Below are 23545 nucleotides of genomic sequence, written 5' to 3'. Positions count from 1 at the left end.
GACACAAGCGCATTTGGGCCCAGCCCCCCATGGAGAAAGGCCCCCATGAGGTTCCCACACAGACCTGGTCCTCCATGAGAGACCACAACCCTGCACCCCCAGCTCGGCCTGGCCCAGAGAGCCCCAGTAATGTCTGGTCCCCCAGCAACATGGCCGGCCCCAACTCCAGCTCCCCGGGGTTCGACACAGGCCAGGGGCACTCCCTGCCGGGAAGGATGTGATACAGCCACGCTGCCTCCACACCCCGGGCTCTGCATGACCCAGGAGTCACCGGAGGGAGTCCTTCTATGGACTTTGTTTTGTACCCTTGTGACGCTGTGTGCACAGGTGTGCACGCACATGCGTGCTCATTTGATGGCATGTACACACACGTGTGCACACATGTGCAGTGATGGGAGCCCAGAGCTCACTGACAGAACCGAGACAGAGCCCTGGGAGTCTTTGTAGTGAACAGGTTGACGAGACACGTCCTCACATCCAGACCGGGGCTGGCCCAGCTTGGAGCTGGGAAGACACCAGCCCCTTCTCCTGCCCCTCCCTGCTCTGGGCTCCTGCGGCCATGGTGCACTGCCATGGCCCAGACCTGCCCTGGCTGGTGGCAGACTGTCTCGTGCTTCCCACAAAGGGGCATCCCCAGCAGAGAGCTCCTCCGGGGCCCAGGCTGCTCCTGCCTCACCATGGGGACTCCAGCCTGGAGGGCTTCCCTGGGCTTCCTGCAGACCAGGGTACCCCAAGGCACCAAGGCAAGGCTGTGCAGCCCACTCTTCCATTGGGGTCCTGTCTGCCGGTTACCACGCCAGGCGCTGTAGCTGTGAACGGGAATTCTCTTTGGACTCTTCCCTGCCTGCCCTGGCTCCCAGGGGCTGCAGCTCAAAACACCTGCCTCCCCTGCCCCAGCCTGGGCTCCAGATGGGTGGTCCCTTGACTGGGAACCCATGTGCCTTGTGGCTCTGGCCACAGCAGGCTGGTGATGGCTGCAGGCAGAGCTGCTGGCCCGGGTCCCTCTGGGGACATGGGTCTCCCCACAGAGAGGCTTTCACTGCGGCCACCTTCCCCCTGAAGCCACGGAATGGATCCCTGCATGGCTCACGGTCCACACCACTGGCCACGGCTGCAGGTCGTCCTGAGGCCTCAGCTCTAGGAGGTCAGTGAGCTATTAACAATGACAGACCTGCCCTCTCATCTGCAGCACAGAAGATCTGATTCTGAGCTCAGACGGGAAGGTGGGCTCTTTCTGGCTCCACGTCCTCTGTGTGATGACGGCCTCACAGCCTGTCTGAGTTTCCACCATCTCCCTGGTGCCCAGGACACAGAAGCATCTGCTACTGATGTCACCAAGCGTCCTTGGTCCTCTCTTCGCTGGGCACCTCCAGAACCGTCTTCACGTCCACAGTGGACGGGACCAAGGGCGGGTGTTGACGCAGGTGCAGGGGCACGGCGGCACATGCGCTGAGCCCCCAGCAAGCCACGAATGTGGGAAACAGCCTGAAGGCTGGACAGGCAGGATTTGTGCCAGGGGATGAGAGCCGTGGCAGACTGGTGGTGGCCCCCAGCACCGCGCCATGTAGACTGGTACAAGCCTGCCCAGCATCACCTCCTCCTGCCCTGCCAAGGCATTGAGGTGAGAAGACGACTTCTCCAGCCCACACGGGCCACTCATGTACACGGGCTAGGCACAGGTTCATCCTGGGAGCGTGAGGCCCCCAGCACCGCGCCATGTAGACTGGTACAAGCCTGCCCAGCATCACCTCCTCCTGCCCTGCCAAGGCATTGAGGTGAGAAGACGACTTCTCCAGCCCACACGGGCCACTCATGTACACGGGCTAGGCACAGGCTCATCCTGGGAGCATGAGGGGGAAACAGTCCTTAGAGGCAAGGCAGTGAGCGGAGGAGGCACCCAGGACCCTACCTCTCTTGGAGTGTCTGGGGACCCGCGGGAAGCCAGCAGGGGTTCTCCCTGATGTGGGCACCTCTGGGCCGCCAATCTGCTCCCCGTCCACTCACTCACCTGGGCCCCTTTCCAGCAGCACCTCCAGGCCAGAGCCCAGGTAACTGCCTACCACTGACCTTGAGACCCAGCATCTCGCCCCTCCTAGCAGGGCAGATCTGGTGAGCCCTAGGGCAGCGTGGCCCCTACCCCCCACTCCATCCCAGCATGCAGCCCCCGAACATGGTCCTCTGCTCTGCTGCAGGACGTCAGGCCCACACTCCCAGAGACTGCTCCGAGCGCCGTCCTGTACCCGGTTGCCTGCTGCCTGCACGTGGAACCCCAGGGCCCTCCCCACCATGGCAGGCAGCCAGCACCTTCCAGCTCGAGGGAGGGGTGGGTCTCCTCACCGCCCGGAGCCCACACGGTCATACCCTGAGAAATGGTCCCAAGGTCCTGAGCATATGGGGTCACAGCCCTGAGGATACAGGGTCACAGCCCCAACTGTCTGGGCTCACAGCTCAGACACGAGGGATCTCAGGCCCCAGCACGTGGGGTCTTGGCTCGAGCAAGTGGGGTCCAGCCCTGAGCATGTGGGGTCCCGGTCTTCAGGACACAGGTGACTGCCCTGAGCTGGTCGGCTCCAGCCCCTGGGGTCACAGCCCTAGAGGTGGCATCACTATCTTGAGTCCAGGGGTCATAACCTTGAGCATGTGGGGTCACAGCCCATAACGTATGTGGAAACAGCCCTAAGCATGTGGGGTCCTTGCCATGGACAAGGGGTCATGTGGTCAGTTCACGGCATCTTCCTTCCTTGACTCTTCCTTCTCCCTCTGGGTCTCTGCCTCTACCTTCTCTCCCCTTCGTCTGCCTCCATCTATCTGCTTCCCTGTGTGTCCTCTCTGCTTGGAACCAGCAGGGCCAAAGTCGCTCCCTCGTCCTCCAGGCGGCCCCATAGCACCCAGGGGCTCTCCTGCACCCGGGCCACGGGGCTCGCACACGTTTGCGGAGTGAAGACATTAAAGGTGTTCGATCCATCTGGGGCCACTGTGCACCCCACAGACTGGATTCTTCTGGTTTTAGAAGAATTCAGAAAAGAAGCAGGCACCATGCGCTCCATGGACCGTGCTTTTGAAGTTCTCAATGATCACGATAAAAAATACTGATAAATTTCAGGTTTTATTATTTCATAAATAATAAATAATTATTGGGGATTCTTTTTTTTTATTAAAAATGTGATTTTTAATAATATAAGTACAAAATTTTATTTCTTTATACAACTGTAATGGGCTGAAAACTCCAAATCATCCACATTTTAAGGTATCGTGCCTCAAAAAGGAATCATTATGTCGGGATTCTAATGCTTTATTATTCAATAATGTCAAGAAAGCATAATTAAAAGGAATGTTACCATTCGCAGCTGCCCATTTTTCCAAAGAACTAGACTTTTGCTTCCCAGTTCCAAAGAAGACAGTTGAGCACTTCGGAGCTGTTTTTCAATCTGGTGTGAGATTCCCTGCCAAAACCAAGCTCCGGGGTAACTGTGCTTTCCTCCCCGGGCCTAGACGGAGCACGACAGCATCAGAGTAGATCTTTGAGGACCAGGCAGCCAGCCTGCGTCTAACTTACTCCCTTTCCTCTTCCGCTGGTGTGGTCCCGGGGCTTTGTTTCCTGACTGTACTCTGGCTGCTGATCGCCCTCAGCTCAGAGTGGTTGTGAAGTTTAATTGGGGAAACACAAGGAAATGGGTATGTTTGGGAACCAAAATCAAGAAGAGCAGAAATCTGGGTTTGATTTTGTGTGAGACCCTGTGCCACGCCTCATCTGTACCCATGGAAGTTTCCTGTTTGACACAGGGTATATCAACGAGGGGCCTTGAAGACTTGGATTAGTACGGAAGAAGTCAATCCTACCCTTGTCATTTGTGCACATTAATGAAATCCTGATGAGGACCTACTTTTTGTTGGTTTGTTTTCCATTATTGGGGATTCTTGTTGACATTTAATTATTTATTGAAATGTAATAATCCAGGGTACCTGGGGGGCTCAGTCGGTTGAGTGACTACCTTTGGCTCAGGTCATGATCTCAAGGTCCTGGGATCAAGCCCTGCATTGGTCTCCCTGCTCAACTTCTCCCTCTCCCCCTGCTTGTGCTCAATCTGTCTCTCTCTCAAATAAATAAGTAAAATCTTTAAGAAAAAAAGAAATGTAGCAATTCATTCTATGATTAGTAAGCAAATAGCAAATGGCTCACTAGTTCATTAATCCTAAATGAGACACAATTGCACATAAAGGGAACAGATGTCAGCATTTCGGGGGGAGGGCGGCTTGGAATGTGAGGTCAGGAACTCACGGACTGGGCGGATCCACGAGGGAGACTGCTGGGGAGGTGGGGCGGCAACTGCCCAGCCCGGACGGGCATGAGCTTCGTGGTGCCCGCCAACCTGTGCCACATGGCCCGGCACGTGGCTTACTTTTCTGGCCACAGCCCAGCGCCCCGCACCTGTCCTGCCCCACCCTGGGGGACCCATGGTGGCTGCTCACCTCCACTGGTCAGCGTTCTCCCCGGCGAGCGAGGAGGGCTATGGGCTCGCCCCCATAAGCACCGCCCACCCTCCCCGAGCACGTCTCTGGGTCCTCTAGAGGCTGCGTCTCCTGGATTCGAACTGTAAGGACCTCAGTGAACTGTGAGTTTACTTTGCAGCCTCAGTGCCTCCTTGCGCAATGCTGGTCTTCGAAGGTCTCTTGAAGAAATGTCTAGAAACAATCTCAGAAGACCTCACCAATGACCTTCCTGATTGGCTCTCTTGTCTTTGCATTTCCACGTACATCACCGCAAAACCGAGGGGTAAAACACATCTACAGCCTTATTCTTGGTGCGCAGGGCTGGAGTTCTGCACGAGGAGACTCAGCAGGACTGAGACGCGACACCTTCTTCCTTCGTCAATTTTGCTCCTCATGAGTCAGGAGCCCCATGGCCCTGACAAGTGCAGTTAAGCCCGAGGACCCCATTTCTTTGTCCTCAGAGTTTGATGGTGGGAGGAGACTCAGGCCAGTTTCTGCTCGCTGGCAGACCCATGGATGAGACCGCCTGGTCGAGGGCCCTGAGACGGCAGACGCCCTCCCCTCCCTGGGTGACACCTTGGCCAGGGGCAGAGCTCAGCTCAGAATCCAGGGAGAAGCCCAAGCATCCTGAGGAATACCTCGAGGGACCTGGTTTGCGCTGCTAGGAGGATGCCACATGCAGGGCCACACCTGCAGCCCAGAGTCATGAGGCGGCCGCCAACCCTGGGGAGCAGGATGGGGATAAACAGATGTGGTCCCAGCCCTGTGGGTCAGATCCAGGGTCTGACTGTGGTCCCTGGAAGGACAGGGTCCTGGATAAGTTTGCAAGATGCCAGCGAGGCATCCGCACAGGGACAGATACTACTGGGGGACAGTCTCCATGGCCCTGGGTTATTTCTCAACACCTCGTGAGACAAAGGGCATTGACTGTCTTTGCTCCTGTCCACTCTCAAGGATGCTTTGAAAGGGGTTGCTCTGAGGGGCGCCTGGTGGGCTGTCAGCAAAGTCCCCACTCTTGTTCTCAGGGTCCCGAGTCCAAGCCACATGGTGGGCGTGGAGTCTGCTTAGAAAGGGGGCAGCACAGGAGGCAGAAGTGGCATCTCCTTCCATAGAACGGCCCTAGCACCTGCACAGCATGGACGCCTTCCTCTCCAGGGCAAAAGACAGGGGCATGGACCCTCCCCTACACCGGTGTGGGTCCCGTGCCACCATGGTCAGTGTGCCCAGTGGTCAGTGTGCCCAGTGGTGGGTCCGGGAAGGGGCAGGAGCTTTAGGTGACAGGGACCACAGGCGTAGGAGGACGTCCCTTGGGTACTCCAGATGCTGTCTCCCTGGTAGGCACGATGAAGCAAAATGGGAAAGAACCATCAGAGGGAGTGACAGTAAGACTGTGTGACTGCACCCACCGCCATTCCAGAGGAGAAGGACCCCGCAGTGGCAGCCGCCAAGGAGCAGGGCCTGGAGCCTGGGTCCCCCGCGTGGCCCGTCCATGGCAGTAGGGGCTGCACGGACCAGCCACGCTCAGTGGTGCACAGCCCGCAGGAAGGCTCCCCAGCAAGCGGACCAAGGACGGGTCTGTTGTAAAAACAAAGTGTGGGTCCACGAGTGCATGGAGGGGTGATGCCCTGCGGGGCATCCAGGTGTCCAGGGAAGGGCAGGTATCACCCTGGTCCCGGGTCTCTACTGATCTGGCTCCCGGGACCGCATGTGGATGCCACTGTCCCCAGCAAGAGCGTCTGTAACCATTAGTCAGCCACCAACAAGATGAGCTTGTGAGGACAAAACCCGCTCTTTAGCTGTTTTGTTTGCTTTACAAACATCTCACGTGAGACCACCATGTCCTCAATACTGAGGTCAATTATGTATTAAAGCCAAGGGTTTCCTATGACTGAAACCAGAAGGATGGGTGGGCTTGTCCCACACCGAATGTCTGTGTCTCATGGTGTCCTCCGCCCCCACTCTGTTCTCCTCTCCTCCCTTCTGCCCCAAGACAAGTAGCCCCCTGTCCCGGGAACCCCGTCCACCACCGGGATCCCACCCCTGCCGCTGAGACCACAGATGCGCGTCACGGTGAGATCACCATGGTTTGCTCTGGGCTACCCTAGAGACAGAGTTTGGGACTGAATACCGGTTCTTTCGGGATCTTCCCCTTGAAACCAGGAAAGTGAGTAAATGCATGGGAGTTCCCGATTGGTAAGGTGGAGCTGGCGAGGCTGGCAGCGAGGCCTGGGCACCAGCCCCTAGTGACCTGCCCTCCCGTGTCCCCCATGGTAGATGGTGCGGAACACCACACATCTGGTCTCTCCATGATGCTGATGACAGGAGGGTCTCTGCTCTGTCCTGTGGAACAAAACAGCATGGTGAACCCTGTCTGAGCACAGACACCTCTGCCATGTTCAGTGTCCTCCACGGGCAGCATGAGGCAACAACAAGCCCACGGCCCTTGAGTCCCATCTGGAGTGGTCCTGGCCGGCTCCCCCATGGGCCTTGTTTCCACATCTCACAGGAGGCATGAGCCCACACCCCAGTTCTGCCCACGCAGTGCAAGGAGCACAGGGTCCTGCCCACTCCCACCACCTCCCCACGCAGTCTCGCTCCCCCTGGCCCAGACCCCCTCTGTGACTGCAAGGAGCCAAGTCCTCTGTTCCCTAACCAGGACACAGAAGCTCGTAAACTTTCCCCATTTTACATTGTGCACTTAAGAAAGGACAAATTACTGAAATGTGCCGGCATCTCTAATGACAAGATTCGCGTTTAATTTTATTTCATGCTTGAAATGCTTCACTCGTCCCCATGTTCACGTCCCTCAAAATTCATACGCGGAAGCCTCACCCAGTGGGACGATGTGAAGACAGCCACAGGCAGACCCCGTGATAGGATGAGTAAGACAGGCTGAGGGCCCCTGCCGGCATGGACACAGCCTGGTGCATCTGCCCGCCGCCTCACCCGACACGAAACGGGCTCCGGATCTGCACCTGCAGTGGCCGGAGCCTGAGACATGCTAGTCTCCTGTGTGCATGCCAGCCAGTCGGGGTGGCTTGTCAGAGTGGCCCAGACTAACCTGCAGCCCAAGATTGTGCTCCTGGGTTCAGACATGAGGCTCCAAACGAATAATGTAAAGTGGGCAAGTGCTTTGAGGGGTGCCCAAGTAGCTTCTGTTACTAACAAACCTTGCATAATCAATACTTCATGAAAGGAAATGCATAATTTGTAAAAATAAATAGACTATCAGAATACTTTCAAACACATACACCTTTGTAGGAATTAAACTGTTTAGGATGGAAATGTCTATATTTAGGAGGAGGTGGGCACAAGATACCCCAGAAAATCAGTGAGTCCTCTTGGCAGCTCTCTTCTGTCCTTTTTTGTCCTAAATCTTCACTAATGACCCCATTGCAGGAAGAACCAGTCTCTGAGCTGGGAGGGCATCTGTGCAGCCCAAGACTGCAGGTGCCGGAGGCAGAGACTCCAGCCACCTCCCAGGTCCAGGGGGGCAGAGCCTAGCACAGACACCCTCATGCGCCCTCTCCAGCCCCCTGTACCCCCTGCGGCCTCTGAGTGTGTTATGGGAAAGACACAATTCCGTGCATCATCCTGGGACTCTGGGAGATGAGACTGGCCACCAAGCGCTGGGGGACCTCGTCCTTAAGGGCTTGGGGAGCATGCTGCAGGGCAGGTGCCGCTCTGCTGGGCCCCAGGCCTGTGAGCTCAGGAGTTCTCACTATGGGATGCTAACAAGGGGCAGCAGGAAGGAGGCAGAAACCTGCACAACAGACAGGGTCTCCAAGGACCATGCTGGGCTTGCAGAGTCTCTCCCAGACCCAGAGGGACAGGGACACCCCACAAAAGCAAGGGCACAGGGCACGTGTGAGTCCAAACCTCATGACTCTCGTTCTTACCCCCGAAGCCAGCACTGCCCTCCCTTGCTGAGGCAGCATGGCCCTCCTCACGGACTCTGTGCCCCAAGGTGACTCACAGGGCTCCAGACAAAGGCTGCCGTGGAGCACATCTGAAGCTGGCCCTGCACACAACACTGGGAAGACACCAGGTGGCTGAGATCTCCACTCCCAGCTGGTCCACCCCAGGTAGCCTCACACCAAAGTCACAAACCCCGGGCCGGTGTCTGCCCTTTTGGCCACAGGCTGCCCCAGGGAGGTTCCAGGACCCCCTCCTCAGCTCCTTAGCTATCCAGAGGGTCCCAGGGAGCTCAGGTAAGCACGGCCTTTACCGGTTCACTCAAGGGTACAGACCAGTAGCCCAAAGGAGAGACGTGAGGGGTGAGGCCCACAACAAACATGCGTCTGTCCTCGTGGCTTGTGTGGCCGGCCCATGGCACACAGGGACCTTTGAGCTTCCCATCCTGAAGCTCTCGGAACCAGCGCTTCTGGGCTTTTACGGAAGTGTCGTCACAGAGGCAGAGAGGCGGAGACCCTGGCCGTGGGCATCTGATAACCCTCCCAGCCCTTCAGAGGCCGGGCTGGGTGCCCCAGATCCTCCAACCCTCCGGTCCCACGTCGGGTGAGCACACACTTGCGGAAGAGCCGCACGTCCACTGTCTCTGAAGAGCCCTTGTTCAGCACACAGACGCTGGAGTCTTCCTACCCTGGGGCCACAAACCGTGTGGGCCCCGGGGTCACTGAGGATGGGATCCTGATGTGCCTGACCCATTTACCGAAACCCAGTCACCAGGAATGAAGTTGGCCAGTGTTCCTCACTCGGCGCGTCCCAGCCCGGCTAGGCCCAGGTGTCCGGGTCTGCAGGCCAGTCTCTGCTTCCCATGGCTTCCTTTCGGCAGTGGCTGGAAATTGTGAGAACCATTGCCATAAGGATGCCTGTGTGATAGTCTCAGCTTTGCCCAAACAGTGCACACGCGTCCCCTCCGTGCTGACGAGCACATGGCTTCCATGAGGACTTCAGGCTCTGCAGAAGGGCCTCAGCCTTGCTCTTATAGACCCACATGGCCATGCACACATCTGTCCGCAAACACGGCCGACTCCTTCCTACCCAGAACCTCCAGCTGCCTCCATTTGCTCCTCCCTGAACTGAGCCCCGGTACCCTACTCTGGAGCTTCTCCTGAGCCAGACTCAAGCGGCACAGACATGCAGGGTGCCCTGGCCTTGCTCCCGTACCCCACCAGACCACTACAGGCCACAGCATGACCGTCAGGTGTGCATGTCCAGGACCTCCAGGTGTCCTCGACTGTGCCCTGTCCAGTCTCCAGTCCTGTATGGGGGGCTTCATGGAAGGACCCAGAAGGATAGTGAGCTTGGACACAGCTGTACCTCAGGCTCTCGGGGCCCTCCCGGGGGTGACCAGGCCCTGGACACAGGCCTCTGGGGCCTTCCTGGGGCCAAGCCTAGACTGGACACGCCGGGGCAAGGGCCCAGCAGTGAGCCCGCCGGCAGCCCCACCTCCTGGCTTCCAGCTCCACGAAGACCCCAGCGCTGTGATAAGAACGCAAACCCCTGAGAACACAGAGCAGCATCATGAGTTGAACTGGGGGCCGAGAAATGTAACCTGCGACAGTGATCTTTCGGCGAAACTGCGGTGAGCTGATGGTCGGCCCGGAAAACACTGTCCTCTATCAATGAACATGAGATCGGACACAGTGAGAGAAATATTCTCCAAATAAGTATTTGTAAACAGTTAACAAGCCAGCCTCAAAATGCTCCCGTTGATGCTAAAACGCCCACGACATGGCATCCACAGCCCCAGATAAAACCTGACGGGATGCGTCCTCGTGGGCGATCACTGTGCTGACTCCAAGTCCAGCAGGCGCGGGTCCAGCCCTCCGACGGGCGGCGGCATACGGGACTCCAGCGAAGCAGCAGAGATCACAAGCTCCGATGTGTGGACTGTGACTTCCACAGCTGACCGTGTGTGTGATGGTCCATGGGCTCCTCCCACCCATGACAACTCAGCCACCACAGCCACGTGACTCCTAACTTGTGTTACTGTGGTTTTATACAGGTGGGGCCTTAATGACTATCAGATAGAAGGGTAGATTAGTTAACCCACAGGACAGCTGTTGAACAGCACGGGGACTGCAGGCTCACGTGGGTGAGATGAGCCCACCTTCCCCGCGGCACCTGAAACGCGTGTCTGGTGTCCTTTCCTGCCATCGTCCAGACACAGGGCACTCAGCACAGAATGGCATGTCAGGGGTCCCCATGACGGACGACTTCCCAAGCTCCTGCACGTGGCAGGCGTGGCGAGGGAAGGGGTGCATGCAGACCCATGTTCTCTGAGCCCAGTGCTCGCCTCAGGCTTCCTGTTGCCTGCGCCGCATTAGGTGCTTTCTTAGGGGCACGGGGGTCTGTGAGGGATATTGGTGCAACTTTCCACATGGTCACGAAGCCCCAAGTCCAGTGGAATTGGGAGAAGTGGGGCCCAGCAGAGGTGGGACGGGGGCTGTCAGTGTGAGAGTCCTCCCACTTCTAAGGAGTCTGTAGAAAGCCCCACCGGACTGCGGGGATGCAGGAGCCTGCTGGGGACAGTGTGCGTCCCCAGGGTGGGGCAGCCAGAGGCACCTCCAACCTTCTGCTCAAGGCAAATGCCTTCAATGTGTTTGGTGCCTTTATTTATTTATTTATTTATTTATTTATTTATTTATTTATTTTAGCCAAACAGATGCAGAGCTTGAGGTGTGGCCATTGCAAGCACCCAACCCAATCCTGATCACACTTGACACTGCAGCACCCTTGTCCCAGACACACACCATGCCCAGGAAAAGGAACAAGTGATTTCTCCCAAGGACAGTTTTTCAAATAGTGAAGCAGGTGAAATGGAGAGTCTCGTGGGTAGAGATTCTGAATTACTCTTCAGACAGGACCAACTTGCAACCCGTCCACCTTCTAGAACCACGGCTCCCTTCTCAGGACTCAGGAGGAAACACGGCACATGCCTTGCCTGGCTCTCAGGGCTGCCACGCTGCTGTCTGTTTCTGTGGCTGTGGACAGCAGCTTCCCAGGGCCAGAGATGGTATTTACTAGTTACTCACCCTACAGGAGGTCCTGGCCTCTCTGGAAAGGGGAAGAGGCTGTGTGCACAGGCCACCACCAGCGTGACACCCAGGACGGCAAGTGCTCTCCTTCTGACGGCGGAACCGGCAGAGAACAAGTGGCCCATCAAGGCGACGTCCACACGAGCTGCTTCTCTGGGACCTTGAGAGCGGGACACTCTGTCATTGGGCTCTTCACTACGTGTCTAGCACCACACTCAGCGTCCCCCCAGCTGGGTCTGAGGCCCAAAGACTCTGACCTGCCTCCTGGATGGCTGCTGCCACCCTATAAACCCTCCTGCAGTTCCATGCCCACTCGAGCGTCAGCAGCCAGGGCAGCTCCCATGCCCTTGGGCGGGCACCAAGCCTGCGGGATGCCGTCACGAGCAAGCGTTCCCCGTCCAGGTCCTCATGGGCCCAGTGAGATTATACTAGTTGAGTTGACACAAAGTGAACGGTTCAGCCAGGATCAAAACACACCAGGTTTTCTTGTGAAGGACAAGTTCTGGTCATTGGTGTGTTTTGTCTGAAACGATGGCACTGGGTGGCCCTACGATCACCATGCTGGAAGTGGACACCACCTGTCCTGTGGTCCTGTCCAACCTCTCTTACCTGACGGGTCCAGGTCATGGGGTTTGGGAGAACCTTGTCCTCAAGGTACAGGAAGCCCTTGGTGACAAAATCCAGGAAGAGCTCAGAGCTACCATGGATGCTAGCCGTGGGGGTGGGTTCCATGCTGGACCCTCACGGGATTGGGTGGGAGACACAGGGTCCTGGAGTGCAGGGCAAGCTAGTGTGGGGCTAGGGGACCAGGAGTTTTCTCCCATGTTGGCTTTTTGCTGAAATGCCCAGGACTCTCCCAACAAAAATACATTTCAGTCCTTCTCTGAAGCTCCAAGGACAGGACGAGGCCAGCTGGAAGTGGATGTGGATGCGGATGTGGACCTAAATCATCACAAACAGAACGTGATCAATGCCAGGGAGGCAGGTCAGAGCAGAGCCTGGGGGCCCACGTGCATTTGTCCTGCAGGTGGCTCTGACCAGTGGTGAAGCCCAGATGGAAGCCACGGGGCACAGGGACATGTGGTCAGGGGGCTGCGTGGCTTCAGGGTGTAGGAGGTAGATGGGAAGGGTCTGGGAAACTGGCCTTCTCGCCGTCACCGTCGGCACCATTGCCTGTGTGCAGAGGAGTGACTGAGGTCTCTGGGCTCACACAGGAACGAGGGTCTGCACTGCCAACTGTGTCCTGGGGACCTGTGCTCCTCAGTGGCTGGGAGGGACACCCAGTGGGCCAGTCTGAAGGGGACAGCTAGTGCTATGTGCAGCTTAGGCTCTGGTCTTAGAGACAATGGGAGGGAGGTTTGGGGGGACAGTGACACGGGGCTCTGGGACTTCCGGTGCCAGCTAGAGGGGGACACGCAGGAGACTGGTGGCTCGCAGGAGGCTCTGAAGCATGGACCTGGGCCCTGGGGGCCTGGGAGATGACACTAGGGCCTCAGCAGGTCAGAGAGGAAAGCCTGGAGTTCAGAACTAGTGGGCTCCTTCACTCATCCTTTCCACTGCTGGTTCACTGGCTCCACACACAGATGCCAGGACCCCTGTCACCCCGTGATGGCTCCTGATGGACCCGCTCCTTGCTCTTCCAGCATCCACATCTCAGTGGCCTCCCCATGCCCAGGGGACACAACCTGACTGTGAGGTCAGAGGGGAACCCTGGCTTTGACCCACCTCTTTCTTGCTGCAGACCCACCAGCATAACTGCTGAGACTGCACTTATGCACACACTCACATGTACCTGCATGTATACATACACACATGAGCCTGCCCTCACACCTGCCTGCATTCACATGTGCACACACTTGCATGCACACACACCTGCCCGTGCATGTGCACGAATGTGCAAGAACTCATCTGCCTGCACAGACTTGCACGTGCATCGTTGCACACCCCTGCCTGCATTCACAAGTGCACACACTCACACCACCTGCACATACACGTGCACACTCTCAGACATACACGCACACACCTGTGTGCTCTCACAGGTGCATGCCCTCACACGTGCACACACACATGCACACACACAGGCACAGAGTCACAGCACCTGGTGCGGCTCACATGCACGAATGGGAAAGACGGCTGCAGACACCCTCCTCAGCATCTTCCCCGAGCTTGTGCACCCCGTGCAGCATCCCAGACATTCCTGGTGCACGCGTGGCTGCCTCATCTGTGTCCACATCTGTCCCACGACGGTGCCCGCATTGTGCCTGCAGGAAGATGGCCATGACCGAGGTGCACACGCGTGTGAGGTCTCTGACACAGTCTGCATGCCGGCCTTCGAAGAGAGGACTGCGGGTTTTGTCCTCAGAGAACTCACATCCTGAGAAAGCTCCTGTACAAGTTCAAGCACTAGTTCTGGTTGATTGTTCTGGGAGTCAGGGGTCCACAAGCCGCTTATCTGAGTGGGGAGCTCTGGGTCACCAACACTTCAGGGGATGAGTGGTCATGGATTTCCAAAGTGTCGGGCTGGCGAAGAGCGTCTTCCCTCCTACTCCGCTGGCCTCATGCCTGCTGGTCCCCGAGCTTGCGGGGAAGTGTCATGCTTTCTCTGGGTGCTCACCCCGACTCCGAGGGACACAGGCCTATGGCTGCATTCAAAGCCCGCCTGCCCCGGCGCAGCCCCCAACCCCATTTTGGCAAACCAAAGCCCACTCATGCCATTCACTCACTGTCGGCCGCGTTGTCCGTCCTTCCATTTGCCCACTTGTGCACACGTTCGCCTTTGTAAAGGAAAGACCATCACTGATGGGAAGAGAACAAGGGCACTTGGGGACAGCATCCCCACATCTCGGTGTTGGGGCCAGATGCGCGGCCTCAGGCGGGGTTCCCTCAGGAGGACGAGTGGGCCTCCATCCCCATGCTGTGCTGTCAGTGACACCAGGGGCTGGTGGGAAGTGCGTGGGCATCCCCGACCACCATCTGACTCTGAGGTCAACCTACAGTCATCTTAATGAGCCCCTTTTTAAGAAGAAAATGAAATCTGGGATCCAAACTCAGCTAACTTTTCTTATAAATTAGAGTCTTCATCCAGGCTTCGCCCGCAGCTCTCCTGACAAGTTGTGGCTGTCCACCCGGCCAGATGCTTGCAGGAGGTCTGCAATGTCCAGAATTCAGCCTGGCACCAGCCACCCCAGCTCCCTGGGGCCACACTGATCACACACCACAGGCTCCGAGTAGGAGGGGGGGACCTGTGGCTCCTGGGCTGGCTCTCGGGCAGGAGACTCACGCTGTGGCAGAGATTCCCAGATTCCCAAATCTGGGAATCACGGGGGCTCTGAGCACCAGCCGCCCTCTGGCTTCATCCCTGGATGTGAGATGGAGCATGGGAGAGGCTGGGACATGGTTACGAACTCGTGACGTCAGCAGACAGCTCGCACGGCTGCGGGCAGGGCACGGTTTCGGCAGCTCACCCTCCGTGTGCAGGGGCAGCAGGTTCTGCCATTGGATGTCAGTGACTTCCGCCGTGTGGCAGGAGACCTTGTGTTTGCACAGACACCCCATGGAGGGAGGAGGGGAATCCCTGGCTGTCTGAGCCTTCTAGCACTTTCCAGTTCATGGTCATCCCTCCTCCACTCTCCCGAGGATTCAGAGCATCACCAGATTAAACAAAAACATCGGAATTTCACGGACCAGGATGGGCACTCCCCGCGTCTCCCACTGACTCCTGACTGTCCTGGGGCAGCTTTCGAACAGAGGCTTATGGAGATAAGACTCAGGAGGGCACATAATTGCTTTTACTATCTTAGTGAATTTAAATTCCTTCAAGGCCTCAGAGAAATCCTAGTGGATGTGAGGAGGGTTTGCTAGCTCTTCCATCATCCGTGGTTTGGCGTTGTGCGTATGCACCGGTGTATGGCAAACTTAAACCGAATGCTATGCCATTCCTGGAAGGCTGTGCCATTTAAGGGCAACCGAGGAAAGGGAGTTGTTTGGAAGGTTTTTAAAAAATGTGTCATTTTAAGGAAGAAATCAAGAAAACATTTCGGCACATGTTAGAGGAACACGACATGCAGGAGCCTTTCCAAAGTCAGTCTGCACCAAGCCAAGAGCGGCTCTTGGGAAAGGCATCCAGCCCCTTTCCAGTGGCCCTTCAGACCCCAGGGCTAGTGTCTGCTGTCAGTATTCACAAGAGTATTCTAGAACATCAGTAATGCAAGGTGGCACCCCCAGTTTTCCACCAAGCTCAGGCCGCAGTCAGTTTGGGGAGAACGAGGGATTGGTGGAAGGTGGAGATGCGCTCATCAGCGTGACGTCATTCTCAAGGTGTCTGGAAGGTAACGGGACAACCCAGTGTCCCAGCTGCGTGTCTGAGCCCCACGAGGACTGGTCCAGGGGACTCATGCATCCCAAGTCTCTTGGTTTGTGTGGCTTTGTTACCACACTGATAACTGCACGGCTGATCCCCACGCCCTGTGCTCGCCGTGGTGACAACACAGGTCCCCCCGCCTCCACTCCCAGAGCACGGCGTGTTTGTCCCTGTCACACACCGAGTGCATTTATTCAAAGCTGGAATGACAGCTGGATGCATCCCAGGGTCCTCCCCGGTCCCAGACCCTCCACGTGATGAGCTCGGAATGATTCCATCCTGAGAAGATGTCCTGTCATCCCAACAGTGGGCAGGGACCCTGGGGCCTCTGACAGTCACGCTGTCCCCTCATTAATGCAGCAGAACAGAGACTCGGTTTTGCTTCCTGAGGGGAAACCAACGCCTGCATTGGCTGGAGGTTGCTAAGAGGGTGACCCCTAAAATGGGTGCAGTGTCTGCTTCCCAGTGCAGTCCTTACCCCAACAGAGGGGACAAACGGACGACATCCTTGTGTTGATGACGCGGTAACATGCAGGGCAGCACAGTGACAAGCGGGGGCCAATCGGGGCACCTGTCATTGTCACTCTCCAGGAAGGGTGGCAAACGCAGGCCAGGCCATGGCTAACGGTGGAGGAAGACCTGTTGAGGAGACTTCCTCACGAGTGGCTTGTTCCCCTGTTGGGCTGAGCTCTCCTCATGCTTCGGCAGAGACGGGACACAGAGCACCTTCCCTGGGGAAGAAACAGAAAAACATTGGGGTTTTATTTATTTATTTTTATTTTTTATCTTTTAAATTCTATTTCCAGTGCTCCAGCACTCACTGTGCACCACGCCCAGCACTCTGTGCAATACGGGCCCCCTTAGGACCCGCTGCCAGCACTGGGAATTTTCTTTTTTTAAGATTTTATTTATTTATTTGACATACAGAGATCACAAGCAGGCAGAGGCAGGCAGAGAGAGAGGGAGAAGCAGGCTCCCCGCTGAGCAGAGAGCCTGATGCAGGGCTCAATCCCAGGACCCTGAGATCATGACCTGAGCCGAAGGCAGAGGCTTTAACCCACTGAGCCACCCAGGCACCCCTAACATTGGGATTTTAAAGAACTGTCACGTGGGTCAATGCAGCAGCTCAGCCAGGTTGGGAGTGAGCAGCTCCTGCAAAGGGCTCGGGAATCCAAGCGTACTGGAGCTCAGGGCTTCGCTCTCCGAGGTTGTTGCTCCAACCTGAGCAGCGAAGGTCAATAAACACCCTTGAGTGATTTCCAGGGAAAACACATCCATTTCCCCAGCTCACTCTTGACGTGCAAGCACATAGCAGTTCCTCAGGCAATGTGGTGAGGCATTTCTTCCCTTTGAGCTGGAGGCATCACTCACACGTGGGTAAATCAGCCAATTCAGTCAATTAAGGAAAACAGCAGAACACGAGTGGTGTGTTCAATGTCATTATGACACACCTTCAGTCCAAGAGCTCCTGTCCTCTTTCTAGCTGGACTCAGGCTGCGTGTGTGGTGACAGTAAAAAACCCACAAAGGTCATAAAAAAAGGTCTGACAATCCTGTTGAAACTTCTTACATTGACTCATAAAATAAATAGCACTCTTGTTCCTGGATCCAAACGACAAGCACTGCACACGCCTTCACCCCAGTTTCTGAGCTCGACGGATGGGAACAGAGGTAAGGTGTTCTCCCCGCACTGACCCAATGTGCTGTCGGGTCAGGAAGACAACAGATCCCTGTGAAAATCCTGGATGGGGATCGTGGGAACACAGAAGTGCAGAAGAGGTAACAGCAGGTGTGATGAGGAAAACCTGCTGCGGAAGAGGACGTGTGAGTGGGAAGCTGACTGGGACAGAGAGAGAAAGAGAGAGAGAGATTCTGGTTAAAGGGCGCGGCAGGACGGCTCACGGAGAAGTCGGTTTTGTTTCTTGTTCTGTCCATGGTGCCGAGAAAAGGTGGGTACATGTGAGCCCTTGACAGTGTGAATGAGCGGATGGAGGGAGGGAGGGGAAGAGGGATGGGGGATGGGTGGACGGAAAGAGGGGTGGGGGAGGGACAAGTGGAATCAGTGGGTGTGGGGACGAACAAGTGAGCAAGAGAAGGACAGATCTAAGGTGCTGTGTCGTTCAGAGAAGGGACCACAGGGAATGACTAGGAGAGCAGTATGTGAAATGAAGCTTGAAGGGAAAATTAGGAGCAGATTGTAAAGGATCTCACATCTTTTCATGTGCAATCCATAGAAGGATTCAGTAAAGATCCAAGTGTGAAGCCGAGGAGGAAGGAAGGTCCGGTGTCTCTCCCCAGGGTCATCAGGGCAAGTCAGCACGGAGGAGGGGCTTGAACAACAGAAACATATTCCTGGTGGAGCTGCCGGTGGGGTGGCTGAGACCCCTGAGATCCAGGGCGGCAGAGACCCTGGTGTCCGAGATCTGGATGTGGGCAGGCGGGTTTCCCTGGAGGCCTCTCTACAGGGTCGGGCCAGCCCCTCCACTGTTCTCGCATAGCTGTCCCTCCCTGCATGTGTGACCCAGTCAGCAAGTGCTGTCAGGACACGGTCCCACTGGAATTCGGCCCATTCTGAAGCCCTCACTCAAGTTCCTCTTGAAGGACCCCATCTCCAGGTGCACCCGAAGGGCAGAGGTTAGGGCTCTGGCTGGTGGATTTTGAGGGCACACAGGCTAGCGCACAGCAGGCTGAAGGAAGCGGCGGGAAGACTGCCCCTCCCCTAGGACCCAGTACAGGACCGCTGCAGAACTCCCTTCTCTCCTGACGGTGGTGAAGTCAAGCCAGCCCCTTTGACACTCACGGCCGGCCACGGGGAAACACAGCCATCGTCATTGCGGGCGTGGTGAGTAAGAGACACACAAGGAGCTGCCCAGCAGGTGTGTGCACCAGGGTCCCCAGGAAGTGGAAACACACACTCCGCATTGCCCAATGCCTCCCCTTGGTTTCAGAAGCACACGGAGCCTCATTTCACCTCCAGACATGGTTTGCGCTTGGACCATGTGGCTTTTTGCGAACCATTAGGTTCTCTTGCCATGTGACATCCACATAGCATTGACAGGCGTCCATGCAGGACAGCGGGATGGAATCTGGATTCAGGCAAGCCCCCTTCTGCCACATTAATGAGTAGCCACATTGCAACTGCTGTCAACAAGGCCATAGAGTCCGTGTGGCTCTGCCCTCACGGTCATCCAGGGATCCAGGCTGTCAGGACGGGCACTCGACTCCTGCCACTCTCTCCTACAAGTGACACACCCACCCCAGCCCGTCCATGAACTCCCCGCCCCCTCCAGCTGCTGAAAGCCACCCGGCTGCTCTCATGTCCCTCAGGACCAAGGGCTTCCTGGCCTCTTTCCCCACCAGAGCACGGCTTGGTGCTGCTCCATCTGACTCCAGCCACACACGGGCCCGGGGGGAACAAGCCTGTAGGGGATATCCCTGAGTCTCCATTCTGGCTGAGGCTGGGGCCTCCACAACCTGGGGTCCCATCAGGCGAGACCCCACAGGGCCACTTAGTGCAAACAGGAGTGCCCAGGTGGACACAGGGCTGAGGTCTTCTCACATGCACCCCAGGCTCCTGGGTTCATGGGAGGAGTCTTTGATGTGCGTGTGCCCGAGGTCCTCGCTGCCTGCCTGTCCACAAGAGCTGCTGTATCTGCTCCTCTTGGGGTCTCCGGGCCAGTGGTTGACTTGAACTCCCAGGTATCTCCAGACCTAGCCCACACGGGGGGATCGGGAAGGACCGCTATGCAGGCTCAGCTCTGGGGGAGAACAGTGGCCAGGACTTGGGGTGCATGCTGCTTCGGGAGGGCTTCTACCAACTGGCCCTGTGCCCCACTCCCCTCAGGGGCCCGGATGTGCTGCCCTCCCCACTGCAAACCAGGAGGAGGAAAGTGTTTGTCGACCAGCAGGGGAAAAGCCAGTCACTTCAAGGTGTGCAAATTGGCTGGGTTGGGACAAAGGGGCAGGAAAAGGAGACCTTCCAAAGGGCTTCTCTTGTACCTGGATTGCTTAAAAATTTAGGCATGAGGGTGTGTATTAGAAAACCATCTATATTTTTGTAAACAGTAAAAGGGATTTCAGAAAGATCTCCTGTAGGCTTGGTCATTAATGACTGACTTGCCGAGACATGAAGACTTGACATGGAACCAATACTTGGTTCTTGCTAAAACCCCCAAGTCCGTTTGCACCTTTCACAGAAGCACACATTGGCTCCCTCAGGACTGAAGAGACACATTTCTCTTGGTGTGCATGGCTGATCTCATGCTGTGTGGTGGGGGAGGTTCTTTCTTGGAGACACACGCAAGCTTGGGTCAAGATATTTTGGGATTTTACCTAATAGCCAATCAAAACATCGTGTGTGTTCTGGAACCCAGGAGTTTCCCTGCTGGTTTTTAGTAATATTTCACAAAGGAGTTTTCTGAGTGTGAGAAATGTAGGACAGAACACGGAGGGAAGGAAAGTCTTCATCCAGCAGGGAGGGCGCCTCGCCTCGCCCGGTGGTCAGGTGTGTTTCCTTGTTCGTGGGTAGGACACGCAGCGCAGGCTCAGGGCTCACACTCCATGAGCAGAGACAGCCTCTGAGATGACCAGTGTCTGTGGGTTCTGCACACGTCCATCCTGCGACCTCCGCAGAGCGTCCCTGTCCAGCTGCCTGCACATGTGAGGGCCAGCCGTGACTGCCATGTCCTTGCCAGCTGCCGAAATTGGCAGATCGCACAGGGTGGAAAGTCATCCTACCCCCGGACAAGCATGTGACATTGCAGAGTCTGTGGACAGCACTCGCGTAGGCCTCCAGGGGCTCCTTGTGCCAGGAGCAGCGCTGCAGGGGAACCAGGGTGGTCACGGGCACAGTGCAGGCTGCCATCTTCAGACGCTGAATGCTGGGGTCCGGGTCCTGAGCTCCTGCTGTCTGTGAGACGGGGGCTTGCTCATGCCACTCTGGGAACTCGGGGGCTTCTGTGTTCCAGGATGTTAAGTTTCACCCATTCCTGGAGGATCTCAACCAACGCCATTGCCTGGTTTTAGAAGATTCATCCAACCTTCTTCCAGACTCCTGGGGTGCTGGCTTCCCTCCTGCCCCTCCTCCTGCCGGTCTCCTGCCGGTCTCGTGGCCGCTGTCCGCCTGGCTGGAGAGCTGGTCTGGGGCGCGCCAGCCATACATACCTCCGTGGGCTGCTCTCTTATTGACACTGTGAGTTTTCTGTTTAGTGAACATATATTTTTTTTTTTTATGAAGAGCTCAAAAGCAATTAATGTAAAATATTCAGATTACAGATGAATTCAATCTCTTCTCGCTGCCCAATGATACATGATCGATCCTGGACCAAACCACACTTCCCTGTCACATCGTGTACTTCCTTACAGTGAAAATCATCAACTTCGTACATCTGTCAAAAATTACGTATCGGTGTTTACTTGGATATTTTCATGCTAGACATTGTATAAGGAACGGCTTCCAGATGCCCTGGCCTCGTTTCATCTTTGCACTAGAGGTGTCCCACGACATTGTGTGCTTAAAGCAAATGGCGCCGAGTGAAGGGACACTAGAGGGCTGTGTCACGAGGTCACGGGGGTCAGGGAGCAGGGCACAGAGGGACTGGCCGCAGTGACAGAACAGAAGCTGAGAGGGAGGACGTGAGCACACAGGGCATGGGGGGAGTGCAGCTGGCGTGACGCAGATGGACGCAGGAAGACGTGGACCAGGGATCAGGGAAGACGGGGAAGGTCAGATAAGCGAGAAATAATGAGAGAGATTCTTACTCAGGAAAGAGCCCCTTGTCTTTCATAGGAATTCCAAGAGTGTTCCGGGACGTTGCTTTCTTTGCTTGTTTACGGTCTGTTTGTCCTTTATGCATCATCATTCCTATGAATTTCCAGAAGCTTCCATCACGAGAGCCACTCACAGGCTCAGTGAGGCCAAGTGCCCCATGCTGCCCAGGGCTGGCTTGCATCCACCTGCAAAGTGGCACACACACCCTTCTTTTCATGCCATCACTGTGTTCCAGAACATTCTGTCTCTTCTAAGAAAACCTCTCTGAGGTCACTGCCCTTCCCACTGGTGTGTTGCCAATGCTGAGAGAGACACACATAGGAGTTTCCGAGGCTGACCCACGGTGGCCCTTACAGGAGCCTGTGGGAGGGTGCCAGGGCTGCTTCCATGCCCTTTGGCCGGCATCTGTGTGCACGTGAAGAGCCGGGGAGGGGGTAGACATCTTGGCCACTGCAGGGTGCTCACAGCTGACTCACTCTCTGAGGCCTCCAGGGTCAGAGGCTGCCCCGCGGCTTTGCCCACGCCTCCGTCGCACTCCGTGAGTTCTTGCTGGACTTAGGCGTCCCTGACGCTTTTCAGCAAGGTGGGCACCAGTCTAGTCCCGTTTGGGAGAAGACGCCGTTCCCTGCGCTGACGGGCGGACCCGGGCTGACCCCGGAGCAGCCGGGCCTGGGCAGACTGACTCCTCTCCCTCCTCGTCTGCCTTTGATCCAGAAACACCACAAGACGGACTGTGCACCTCCGCCTGCGAGGCAGAGTGGGCCGCACGCTGAACGGCTGGCGCCCCGGGGTTGGGGGTCTCATGCCGGGGCTGCTGCGGGCTGGCACCTCCGCCCGCTGGTGACCCCGCGAGCGCATCTGGGACCCCTGGGGTGCAGCGCCTGATGGAGGTCCCCGCTCTCACGCTCGGGGACAGTCGACAGCCAGCTGTGCATGCCCGGTTCTCGGCGACTGTCCTGATGGCCATGGTAGTGCCGGCATGTAGTGGGAGTAAGGTGTTGGCCCAGATGGGGTCTGTCCTCCCTCCGGCGGGCTGGCCAGGGCAAAGCCGCCCTTTCTGGCCACGTGAGCTCCGGCGAACAGCCCGGCTCCTGAGCTGTCCTGAGGCTCCTCTCCGGTTCTCACCCCCACAGCTGCCCTCCTGCGCTTGCACCATGCCCAGAGCGCCGGGCTGCCTCCCCCCGGCTGCCGCCCTCTGCACGCCCCATCTCTGCAACACTTGGTCCCCTGACAAGCGCGTGGAGGCGGCTTTCCCGGCTCCAGCTCAGGGATCTGCACTCTGGGGCTCCCAGCTGGCTCTCAGCGGGCAGCCCTTGCAGGAGGAGGACAGAGCCTCTGCAAACCCCTGGGGATCCCCCAGACGGGACAGGGGGCTCCGGCTCCACGTCCACCCGTCCGTCCACCCGTCCAGGGGCTTGTGGTCCCTCCAGATTCACGCAGCATGTCCTCCCCCAACAGGGGGAGGCTCACCAACAGGGCCGCGCCCACCGCTCCACTGCTCTCTTGCCCTCAGGTGCGCTGCTGCCCTTCCTGCCGCCTCCACGCACGCGCACCTGTTGGAGGAGCAGCTCTGTCCTCCCCACCGGGTGTGGGGCAGTCCCCAGAGGAAGGGTTTGGTCACCTGAAGCTTGTGCTCAGAATTCATGGCGGGATCCTGCTGAATGAAGTGGTGAATGAAGGCGGGGTCCTGAGGCATCACAATGCCCAAATGCTCAGCAGCCTGCATCGCCCTTGCTCCGGGGCCCCTCCCTTGCTTCCCTGCCCATCTGGGGTCCGCAGACCCTGAGCCACCGGAAGGCCCCCACATGCTTCCTGCCCTTCTCAAGACCTGCTCTTCCCAGATTTGCTCCTTGGGGGCCTGGGCCTCCCTGCTCCCCCATCCCCCTGAGGGCACAGCATAGGGCAGACTCCCTGAGACACC

The 23545-nt window shown here is 57.0% G+C and overlaps 1 pseudogene across 1 annotated transcript in view; it reads right to left on the bottom strand.

Moving 5' to 3' along the window:
• LOC309861891 (thyroid peroxidase-like) overlaps positions 1-22591 on the bottom strand; it is a 57259-nt pseudogene extending 34668 nt beyond the window's left edge. The window contains exons 1-3 of the transcript in view: positions 22364-22591; positions 20634-20763; positions 20410-20548 (exon numbers count right to left, since the gene is read on the bottom strand). The product of the transcript in view is annotated as a thyroid peroxidase-like (transcript). The remainder of the gene's footprint in view (positions 1-20409; positions 20549-20633; positions 20764-22363) is intronic.
• Positions 22592-23545: the final 954 nt, after the last annotated feature.

This window comes from Mustela nivalis, assembly GCF_964662115.1.
Source record: "Mustela nivalis genome assembly, chromosome: 3".
NCBI lineage: Eukaryota > Metazoa > Chordata > Mammalia > Carnivora > Mustelidae > Mustela > Mustela nivalis.
This window is presented reverse-complemented; position numbering and strand designations above follow the sequence as displayed.